General features: G+C 37.6%; 1 long non-coding RNA gene across 20 annotated transcripts in view; it reads left to right on the top strand.

Moving 5' to 3' along the window:
* Positions 1 to 12,401, top strand: part of LOC144381380 (uncharacterized) — a 340,649-nt gene that overhangs the window by 149,128 nt on the left and 179,120 nt on the right. For 4 of the 20 annotated variants that reach the window (XR_013446481.1, XR_013446483.1, XR_013446487.1 and 1 more), the window contains one exon: positions 10,583 to 10,723. The exons of the other annotated variants lie outside the window; for them this stretch is intronic. This is a non-coding gene — a long non-coding RNA (uncharacterized LOC144381380). The remainder of the gene's footprint in view (positions 1 to 10,582; positions 10,724 to 12,401) is intronic. 20 annotated transcript variants of the gene reach the window in all.

Genomic DNA, 12,401 nt, shown 5'->3' with positions numbered 1-12,401 from the left:
CTGCCTGGATTCTAGTTGTGTTATTTCTTTATTCTTGGAATTTTAAGTTTCTTCCTCTGGGATATATCGGAAGGCTTATATTTCTTTAATAACATTAGCTCATCTATGCTCCATTCATTTATTTTGCACAAACATTGTCTTTTTTGCTTCAGGAACATATGTGGGATTATATCTCAATTATTTCTTTTCTGTTTGTTTGAGACTCTTCTTTAAAAAATAATAATCATTTTTATATTGGATCTCTGCTTTTTGTCCTCTGTATCATTCCTTTGGTCTAATTTTCTGTTTCATTCTCCTATAATGAATATTTTCGTATCTAACAGATTTGTTTCCTTGGAGGTATATTTATCTACTGTCATTTCACAGTTTATTTTTCATTTTATTCTTCATCTCATATTTTATATCACATTCTGCATTTTGAAAGCATAGAGTACCTTTCTGACCAATATTTCTCTTTTTCTGTAATGCCTTTACCAGTATTACTCTCTTCTTCTGGATCTTGTGGGCTGTCATCTTCTATGTAGAGGAATTTTTGTCTTTCTATCTCTGAATGAAGAGCAGGCTATCCAAGCCCATAAACGGCATGGGAGCTGTGCCTTGCGGTTTCTTGCTATCTCCTTTCATATATCCAGTGTCTGGTTAATATAAGTTTACACACTTGTTTGGTCTCTGGGTTGCCAGAGGAGGGGTGTGGGAAGGGAGCTGCAGCTCTGGGGCAATCCCAGTAGAGGAACATTGTTTTTTGGGTTTTTTTTTTCTGTTTCAGGGGAGCTGTTTCCTGTACTCATCTTTCTGTTGGGTCATTCCACACCAGCCACATGGCGTATCTGTGCCTACTTTTCTTGTTTATGGTGTGACCATTTACATCCAGTTATAAATGCCTACCCCCGAGTCTTGGAGAAACCTCACCCTGTTCCTGGCTGTCGACGTACTCGATGTACTCCTTGGATAAGCCTTCAGGCCTTTTGTCGCAGTTGCTTTGAATGCTGCTGAATCTGCGGCAAAGGGACTTTATAGGTGGTGTGCTTCTTCTTTTCCAAGACACTTTCTTGTTAAAAGACCCTGCTCCTCACAATTGGGAGTTTTTAAAAGGAACTCTTTTACTGTTTTCAGGCTCTCCTCTACTCATTTCTATGCCACTTTCTTAAGAGGCCTCTGTATTAGTTTTTTACTGCTGCCAAAAACAAGTTACCACAAACTTAGTGACTTAACCCAAATGTATTATCTTATAGTTCTGGACTCAGACATCTGACATGTATCTCACTGGGCTAAGATCCAGGCATTCACAGGGCCATATTCCTTTCTGTAGGCTCTGGGGAGGAAACGTTTCTTCACCTTTCCCAGCTTCTACAGGCCTCCTGCATTCCTTAGCTTGGGGCCTCCTTCCTTGATCTTCAAAGCCAGCAAAGCCCTTTTTAGTCTTCATCACTCCCTTTCTGCTTCACTCTGCCACTTTGGAGGAAGGACCCTTGTGATTCCATTAGGCCCACCTGGATAATCTCACTATTTCCAGATTAGCCAATTGTAACCTTAATTCCATCTGCAAATTTAATTCCCATTTTTCATGTAATGCAGCATATTCACAGATTCCAGGGATTAGGAACATGGCCATCTTTGGGGGGACCCTTACTCGGCCTATCAGAACCTCCATGTCTTCAACTGTGCTCTATTTACATGACATCTAGTAACACTTCCTTAACATTTCTGGCATGGTCTTGATACTCTTCCCTGCTTTCTATTACTGATGCCACTTTTTCTCCATTTTATGTTCAACAGGAGAGTTACCTAGCTGTATTCAGGTCACCACTTTTCCTGGAAGTGCAGAAAGTATTTCTAATATGACTTTTGTAGGGAGATTCTCTCATAATTACATAACATATTGATTATTACATTTGTAGTTACTCAAGTTACATTGTTACTATTTCTCTGGCTCTTTCAGGAATTTCTCCTGATGTTTCTTGTTCCAGGAACTCTCTTTCTCATTGGTATTTCCAGCACATGATGGACAAGAATAAATGAAGGAGCTAAATTTAGTTTTGATTCTCATATTAAAAAAAATGGATTGAGGAGTAGGTCCAAAGCTTTTCTTCTCACAATCAGACATACTCAGAGTAAGGCAAATTTGTTATATTTCTTCTTTATTGAGCACTAAAATCTATTTATCAAATGCTTTTCACACATGTTTTCCATTAGCCTTGAACTCTGGTGAATATTTGGAAGATATGATGGCTTTTGATGGTCCCTAAAGAACACGATTGAAATTTTTCCAGTTCATTTTGTATCCATTTTTTGAGTGAAAACTGTATTTTATTTTACTTTACATTGTGCTTTATAAATTTTGAGGGTTTACATTTCTATGAACAACTTCTTTGAATTTTGTCTCATGAGTTGGAATTCCCACGGGCATCTTATTTTCTTACACAGTTTCACATTCTCAAGTCATATGGCATTGTAATGTGTAGTTATTCTCCAGGGATGAGCTCTCCAGAGAAATCAGGGAGGTTTTTGTTTTTGTTTTTATATTAAAAAATCCCTAGTTGGCTTATGGTAATCCCCCAGATCATTCCCAGTACACTTTAGTTCAAACAGCCTGAAGAATAACCCGCCTCAAATGGTACTAAAATAATATATGTAAAACAACATACAAGTTTTTTTGTTACCAATAGACTGCAAGATTAATTTCTTTGGTTCCTTCAAAACAGCATTTTTATTTAGGTTGAAGTCATTATAACCTTCTTGTTTATGCACTTAACAACCTAGAATTTTGTTGGCTCCACAATCTAAACTCTGTTACGATCTGCTAATGGTGTAAGCCTTCCGTGCTGACAGAACACCCCATGTGCTAACTTTCTGCTTGGGTCCCCCGATATAAAGTCTGCTGATAAAAGTTGCTCAGCACTGTCAGTCTTATCAATGGACTTCAGTGAGGAGTGTGGCATTTCAGTGACACCAGGCCAGGGACCAAGCTGTTCAGACATACCATTCATCACCTCCCTTCTCAGGGCCTGATGGGCATTCCTGCTTTTAATCAGTACATATATGGTCTTGGGAATGAAATAAAAGATGTCTGCTGGACCAGAGAAGGGCAGGCATTTTATCTAGCGGTTGTTGGATTGATTGTGTACTAATTACTTTCATTGAGATACGGTGCTCAAGAAACTTTAGGAATAAATAGTGGCCAAGACACTGAAACCCTTAGATTTGGGGTTTCAGAAGAACCAACTGTTGAAGTGGATGGCATCCCAGCAGTCAAGGATTTGGATATAGGCTCTGGAAGTGTCCGCCTTCACATTCCAAATGAACATGCATACTATAGGGGCACGTGGCTGGCTCAGTTAGTTGGGCGTCTGCCTTTGGCTCAGGTCATGGTCCCAGAGTCCTGGGATTGAGCCCTGCATCAGGCTCTCTGCTCAGCAGGGAGCCTGCTTCTCCTTCTGCCCCTCCCCCTGCTCGTGTGCTCTCTGTCTCTCTCTCTCTATCAAGTAAATAAGATCTTTAAAAAAAAACCATACAAATGATAGCATTCAATAGGGAATGTCAGACTGTTGAACTAGAGGGGATGCCTCGATCAAAATCTGACTCGGAGGACAGTATTTCTAAACCTGCTGGGGCTGAGGGAGGAGGCAGGGCTATGACTCTGTCCCGGATTGGCAGGTAGTAGGTTGGCGATGTCATGTGTGGCAGTGGTCTTATTCCCACTAGTGGTTGTTCTAGCTCTCTGAAAAAGAGGGCCCCTTAAACATCCAGCCTTAGGAATTGATTAAATGAAATGTGGTTTGTAATTAAATAGATGACAAGGTGGTCATTAAATATCACATTCTCTAAAAATATCTAACAACAAAGGAGGGGAGGCAACAAGAGACAAAAATTATTCAAATGTAGTATCAAAATGTTTTCAGTATTTACCTCTAGATATTAGTATTATAGTAAACTTAAATGTTCCATTTTATGCTTTTTTCCTATTTCCTGAATATTCTACAATGACCACATACTTTTATTATAATGTTATTTTTAATAAAGGGAAAAATGCTAAAGGCAAATATTTCAGTTCTTAATCTGCCAGTTCTAAATTCTGGTTGAATAGGATTTAGAGTTCAATAGAGAATATTTAATCCTGAGATTTGGACTGTGTTGGACAGGTAAAATGTTGGTTGAATAATACATTTTTAGTAGAATTTAATTCTCATTTTATCCTTTCCAAGGACCATCTATCTAAAGATGAACATGAAAATAACATAGTAATTTTAAATATGTGAAACTATATAGAAAGTTTTATATTTTATAGTTTTCAGTGAGAAAATGGAGAAGTTAAGCTAGTTCAACAATATTGTAGAATAGCTACTTTATATTTGCATAAAGAGTCAGATTTGAGCTATACTTATATAGGTTTTGTGAATCACAGTTAAATTTTATTTGGAATAAGTGATTATGGAGATTTGGTTATTTCATATACACACCACCTTTTAAGTACTCAATAGGTATTTTTTTAATGAACGGATGAATGTCTATCTTCAGTCCATTCACTGTAGCCCCACTACTGCCAGTGATTAATCTCATTGTTTGCTTGTCCTTTGACTAAAAGTAACAAATGGACAAAAAGCTGAATTCACCAGTATGGGATTTTGAGCTGTGAGTATGTGCCTGAGGTCATTCTGTGTATGTTCTGTGGTAGCTATGAAAATACCTTTTGGTGTTATTTCCAGGACATACCAAAATTCAGGAGGTAAACTTTTCGAGTTCAGCTCTATTACTATTATTTTTTTATGGTACAGAAGAAGAAGAGGACAGGAGAAGTTGGAGAGAATATATCATAATTGTATAACAATCTCTTTAGTCAAGGCAAGAAGGGGCAACGCTATAAAACGCTGAATTAGGAATCATATCATTTGTCTTGTCTCTCTGCTTTGTAATTAACTTGTGTCTGTGGGTCACTCTGTGGGCCTCAGTTTTATCTGTGTAAACTCAAAGGATTGGTCTAAAATTAGTGGTGGTCAAGTTACAGACTCAGGAGAGGTACAGAATCTGGCAGTGGAACGTAGGGTGAACGGAGAAAAGTAGGCTTGCCTTTGAGCCATTCTCACCTTTCTGATCGGATCGTGACCTTGTTTTTCTGCTTTTGCAAGCTGTTTAGTTTTTTGATAACTTCCAAAGCAAAACAAACACTGATGTAGACTTATTTAAGAGGGAGAGGCATGGGACCATTTGTTAAAATGGGTAGGGCTAATCCAAGCTTTATTTTAATACATATAATAATGTCTGAGAATTATTTTTAAAGGCTTGCTTACTCTACAGGATTGCAATTAGTTTTTGCAATATGCTTTGTTCTGGAGGTGTGGTTTTACACTTGCATATTATTATGGTATGTGGTTACTTCAATGTTGGGATGAAATCAGAGTCATCAAGTTTTGAGTGTTGAGTATTCCTATAATTGGATGGGATCTGGTGTTTGAAAAAAAATGGTTCTTGATGGGGAACCAGAAAATAGGCATTCTTTTCTCATCACTCACTGGCTACAGAAAGAGGACAGTATAATAGGATTTTGTACATTTTGCTATAACCCCATCAGCAAAATGGAGTTAACACATATCAACTGTCAATCTCCACTGGGGTTATCCTGGCAATCAACTAAAAATGCATCTCAGATACTCTCTGAGGGTGGTATCACTTATCTGTATGCATTTAAAGGATGGATAACCATCTTGGTCATGGATGGATAATTCACTTGGCATCCTAGTGAATTGGCCCAGAAAATTTTAGGATCACTTTTCCATACTCATTACTGAACTACTAGTAACTGTTAATTTTTTCCAAAGTCTTTTTCCCTTTGTGAGCTGGGGTGAGGAAGAAAGAAAATATGGCCATGTTTACATAAAAGGCTCTACCTGAGTGTTTTGAATACAGTAAAATGTGGTGATTTTTGCTTCAAATCTCAGGTAGTTATTCTGAGGTCTGAAAAGCTTGTCAAGACCTACACCCATGACAGTGTGAAGCTTATTGACCATATTCCCATGTGTCCTCAGACTTGTAGGTCACCAGAAGTTTCCCTGTGACAATCGGATATTATTATTACCTTTTTTCTGCTGAAATGTTTGTGTTCTCTTAGATTTTGGGAGGTTCCAAAACTTATAAAATATATGGACAATATTTCACGAAAGCTCAACAGCTTTTTTGGAGAATTAAATTTACAGTGTTCAGGAATGCATCTACTCTCATCAAATAATCGAAGGCTTTCGTATTATTAGAATATAGATTGTAAACAAGCTACACTCTTCAGAGGAACCAACTAGTTCTGGACTTGCAGTTATAGATTACCAGACTGGAAAAAAAAAACCAACAAAAGCCCCAGGAGTACACCTCTGAACCCAGAGTCACTATTATCTATCCATCGGGTGAGGTGGATTCTGCTTCCTTATGTACTCAGGAATATTAATTCACTTTCATTAATTGTGTGGATATTAAAAACCTATATTTATCTTAAGTTATAAATTGGCGCATAAGGAAAATATAATAAGTAATGAAGGACTGCCTACTGACAGTTGACAGAACTAGTTAAATCTTTTGCTGTAGGAGTAGAACTTTCCTTCTCTAAAAAGGATCAGATCATTTATTGGCTGTATTTGACAAAAGTTATTTTGAGTGTGTTCATTTTCTTTGACATCAACTCTCCCATGTTGCTTGTTTCTCTCTCTTTTTTTGAAATTCTATGCATTGTTCCAGGTCTTGCTCACATCTTACCCCTTATAGGAAAGCTTTCTAGCCTTGCATGGCTCACAGTGTACTTTCCCCTCTATGAATTCTTTTAGTATATAGTTAAGAATTTCCTTGATCTTTATTTTTGGGTAGTCATGTATCTTCTGTTTCTTGGATGACTCCCACAGTGTCTAGCTCAGTGCTGATGTGATGTATGGTAGCAAGTAACAAGTAAGTGTTCATTAAGTGCTTGTTGATAACTATTTCTAGAATGAATGAACGAACAGGCCCTCAACTAGCACAAAATTAACTTCACTGGTTTTGACCATGTTTTCCCGAACTCTAATTGAGGTGTCCTAGGAATATTCACAGGCAGTCTGGAACACAATGATAATTTTATAAGCAAAAATCTAATCTTTTGTATTATTCTGAGGTTGACTGTAGGAAGATAGTAGTTTAGAACATAAAAGGTTAGCCTATAGAGTCAGAGGTTGGCAGTCATATGCAGGGCTTAGGAGAGTGCTTTGCCAACTTTTGGACACAGGCACTCAGGCCTATATCTGTTGTTGACTAATCTCTAATTTATTCTGTTAGTTTTATCACTTACTGTGCAGTTTTGTGATTATGATCTGATATCCCAGGTGTTTTCCCTGAAGAGGAAGTACTACTTCCTTGAAGAGAGAGAAGGAGAGAGAAAGAGAAATTCAAGCATTTCCCCTTGATTGCCAAGTATTTTTTCACTGTAGATGAATAAATTGGTATTTTTAAAAAAAGATTTTATTTGTTTAGAGAGAGAGAGCAGGGGAAGAGACAGAGGGAGAAGGAGAGAAAGATCTCAAGCAGACTCTGTGCTGAACACAGCCCAATGCAGAGCCCCATTCCACAACCCTGAGATGGTGACTGAGCCGAAATAGTCAGATGCCCAACCGACTGAGCCACCCAGGAGCCCATATATTGTCATTCTGATTCAGTCAGTCTGTACAGAGATAGTGTTAATTCTTGGGTTTCTAAGCCTGCAGAGCTGAGGACCATGTTCTTGACTGTAGTGTTAAGGAGGTCCTTCTCATGGAAACTTCTAGATTTCTGGTACAACATATCTTAACATTAAAAGCACTGAAAATAGCTAAATAGGGACAAAGCCTTTTTCTCAAAAACTGTTAATCATATTTTAAGCATATAAAGCATAGCAAACTCCCTTTTAAGTGCAGAACACAGCATTTTCCTTTCAAAGTCCCATGAACATTTTCAACAGGGAGTGTGGTTGGCATTCAGAGTTCAGTTCTGAGAGATGACACTTACTTTCTTGTTTTCATTTTTTAAAGAGACATAAAGAAGAAAAGCAAAGAAGAGAGAGTTCAGAATAAGGAAAAAAGGACTAAAACATTCCACATTTTTTCAAATGAAGTAAATCTCATAAATACTTAACCAATCAATTTTAGTTTTAAAAAATAGCTCAACTTGCCAATGTGGTGTGTTTAAAGAGACACCATATGTTTATGGAAAGGCAAGCGCCAGAGAAGGAAGGAGATAATTATGACGACCTAAGATGGCTGAGATTTAAGACTTTTTATTTTAAATATTTGCCTATTTGAGAGACTTAGATCAATTGGTTGCAGCAATCTCGATTTATTTATCAAGTTTTCACACTGGATTGGAGGAATGTTGTGGGACCTTTTGGCTCTCCAAAGAAGTTTGGTGGCTGTAGGAAGAAGCATAAAGAGACTTAAAGCTGTAAGAAAGGGAAGCTGGATAGAGTTGTGACGCGGACTCTTTGCTCCACCATATAGCCATGACAAGGATGTGATGATGCCTTTAATTTAGTTTTTTGTTTGCCTAGAAGTGGCAAAGTCTGTTCATGCAGAGTTCCATCAGGACAGTTGCGGTTTTGAATTTGAATGGTTTGAGGAAGGTTGAAATGGAAAATATTTTAAAATTTCTTCTCAGAATGCTGAGAAGTGATGGCATTGGTGGAAGAACTATATAGGGTCTCAAATTTTTTCCAACTTTTCTCACAGAAATTGTCTGTGGAGCTGAAACTCTGAAGTTTGTTCTCTACCAAGATATATGTATTCTTCATGGTTTTCCATGGCTACTTTCTCAGTCTTTTGGAGAAAGATTTGACTTTGGAAAACAGCATTTAAAGACTTACTTTCTTCAGATTCTACACAATACGGTGACAGTAATCAATATTTTCAAATGCTTAACTGTGTTCTTAGGGGCATTATATACACTATCGCATTTGATCTTCTCACTGGCTCTGTGTGAAGTGTACTATTACCATCCCTATTTAATTGAAATGCTTAAAGTAAGTAAGTGAGTTGTCCAAGGGTACATAGTGTATATGGTGGGCCCATAATCTTGAACCCTGGTCTGATTTCGAAGCTCTTAACCACTATTCCTTGTTGCTACTTGAATAAACTTATTATACCTCCAGCAAAGGATTTGAAAACTTTAGGACCTAAAATTAATAGGCACACAGCAATGTATTAGAGAAGGCTGGAAATAGATGATTAGAAACTTATTTTCATGTTTTCAAGGAGCAAGACTCAAGTCATCAGTTCATGGATGTTAAGTACTATGAAAACTAATGGTCCTGGAAGGCAGAGGTACAGTGTGCTTTGGAATTAGGATTTGAGTCAATTAGCATGTTTTCCTTTGTTCTTATCTTGACATCAAGGGTACAAGGACGTATGGTGATGAAATCTTGATTTGGCTCCTTAATTCCAGTCATATCAGTGTCATCTTAAATGACACCTAACGGTGTGCTCAGTGTCAAATGTTCATGGAACTCTTCCTTTTGAAATATGAAAGGACATCTTCGCTTCAGAGTATAATTGATCCTCATTATTTGCCAGTTCCATATTTGCAAATTAGCCTACTCGCTAACATTTGTTTACAAACCCAATATCGATATTTGGGGTGCTTCCGCAGTCATTTGTGGATGTGGGAAGAGTGATGAACATTTTGTCACCTGACACACAAACACCCAGTGTCAAACGGTGACGCTCTGCCTTCTCGTTTCAGCTCCTACTGTGAACAAGTGTCCTTCCTCCACCTATTTAGCATCCTGGGTTTTGTTTTGTTTTTGTTTTTTTGCATCTTTGTGCTTTTTTTTGTCAGTGATTTAACTTTAAAATGGTCCCAAGCCTAGTACTGAAGTGCTGCCTGGTGTTCCTGAGCACAGAAAGGCTGTGTTGTGACTTGCAGAGGAAAGATGTGTGTTAGATAAGCTTCATTTAGGGATGAGTTATAGTGCTGTTGGCTGTGAGTTCAAATGGAAATGAATCAACAATATGGTACATTCAGAAAAAGGAAGAGGAAATTTGCTCATCTCTAAGTGAGCCTGCTGTGCCGAATGCTAAAGTAACATCTGCAGAGTCTCATGAAGCTTGGAAAAGGAGGAAAAGTGGCTAAATGTGTGGATTTGTGAGATGATTGGTAAAAAAGCATCGTGCACAGCCCTGTTGTGAGGTTGAAACCCAGAGAAATATACAGTCCCATCAGCCATGCTAAGGAAAACGCTCAAGTCTTCTTGTCTAGCGCTCGCTGGTTTGCACATTTCAAAGAGTGTTACAGCATGACAGGTGTTAGACCTACAGGCAAGGTAGGTTCTGCAGATCAGGAGGTTTGGGAAGAATTTTAAAAACACCTGCTTAGGTGTTATACAGGAAAAAGGTCATGTTGTAAAGCAGGGTTTCGATGCTGATCAGATGGCTTGTGGAATGAACCTGTATAACACAAATGGCATTTGGATTGAGGAAAATGTCGTCAGAGGCTCACAGGAACCTAACTCCCTAGGAGCAGTGGTTCAGCATTCACTAATCCAGTGGTGTTTGAGACTTTATAGAATGTAAGTATTGCAAATAATGAGAATGGACTGTATTTTTACCAGAGATAATGGAGAGGAGTCTGAAATATCATACAACTCCTCTGCGACTGAGGACTCTGTCTTTCAACGCATCTTGCCTTGGCTTGCTTCTCCTTATGGTGGTACCTTCATTTTTATAATATTCTCAGAACAATTCCATATAAGGTAAGAGATTTCCCTATTAGAACCAACTAGATGGGACTCAAAAGACCTTGACCTTAAGTGCCACTATCACATTACTTTGGAATAAAACAGTCATTTTCTTCAGTCAGTGGTTTTGTGAGGCTGAGCATTGGGTTTGGACAATTAGAAGAAGAGAAACAGTGATGGCACAAGCCCTCATTTTGCATTACTCTTTTGACTTGGGAATCACAGAGCATCATTTACTCATTCAACTTACATGTGAATGAGTATTATTGCACAAGGTATTATAAGAGTCCTGTGCCATCCTCTTAGAAAGAAAGGGACTTCAATAAAAAGTATAAAACTTTGGTAAAAAAAGAAACTTTCACAAACAAGTATTCTTAGGAGCACACTGTCTGGTTTTTATCTTCTCCGAGGACCAGGATCTTGACCTTAGTAGTCAGGAAAGTTCTACCCATTTGAGGTATTTATATGTCATAATCCCTGGAGGGGTGATTTAACTAAGTATTTTATAAAGATAGCAAAAGCTCATAATCTAGTCAGGGCTGGGAAAATAGCAGGCACTTACATATTTATGAAATGGATAAATAAATAAATGATAACACTGTGGGATGGTAATTATATATGTACACAATTGTATATATGAGCAGATGACAAGGAATGTGCAAATGTGCTGTGGAGTCTTACTCTGTTTTCCATTTTTCTCTCCCTATGGAATTGGCCTGGAGTATGGCTGATCTAGTTTGAATTCCTCTTTTTGCTTTGTCCAAGTTCCTGCTGCAATGTAAGCTCCACAGGACAAGTGTTGTTTGTTTTGTTTACTAATGTATCCCAAGTATCTAGAACAGTGCCTGGCACATAGCAGATGCTCAATAAGGTTTGTTGGTTAAATGAATTAGCACTTATCCTCTTCTCTGTGGCTGGACTGTTGTGGCCCCATGCTGTCTATCCTGGAGTGTTCCTTTCATATATCAGCACCCTTTTGTGTAGGTGGGTAGTGTTACTTCTTGTGCTTTTAAATTAAAAAAAAAAACAACTCCAGCTATATTAAGATATAATTGATGTATAACATTGTTATATCGTGTAAGTTTAATACCTGCATCATGTCACATAATTATAATTTCTTTTCCCTGGTGAGAACATTTAGGATCTACTCTCTTAGTAATTTTCAAGTATATAATAGAGCATTGTTATCTATAGTCACCACGCTGTACAGCATATTGTACACTCAGAACTTCATCTTATAACTTGAGGTTTGTACCCTTTGAGTAAGATTTCCCCATCTCCCCTGCCAGCCGCTGGCAACCACCATTCTACTCTACTCTGGATTTCCTTTCTCTTCATGGCTGAATAATATTCAATTATATATATATATATATAATGTACATAATATATATATTATATATATGAGTGGATGAAAAATAGGAATTATATATATTATATATACCATTTAATAATTATATATATGGATATACATATAATTTCTTTTTTATACATTCATATGTTGATGGACATTTTGGTTGTTTCCATATCTTGGCTATTATGAATAATGCTACAGTGAACATGAGAGTGCAATATTTTCTTGAGATCCTGATTTCATTTCCTTTGGATATATACCCAGAAGTGGGATTGCCAGGTCATTCAGTTCTATTTTTAGTTTTTTGAGGCATCTTTGTACTATTTTTCGTAGTGACTGTAC

This window comes from Halichoerus grypus, chromosome 3, assembly GCF_964656455.1.
Source record: "Halichoerus grypus chromosome 3, mHalGry1.hap1.1, whole genome shotgun sequence".
Classification (NCBI taxonomy): Eukaryota; Metazoa; Chordata; class Mammalia; order Carnivora; family Phocidae; genus Halichoerus; species Halichoerus grypus.
The sequence above is the reverse complement of the archived record's forward strand: the minus strand, read 5'-3'. Positions and strand labels throughout refer to the sequence as shown.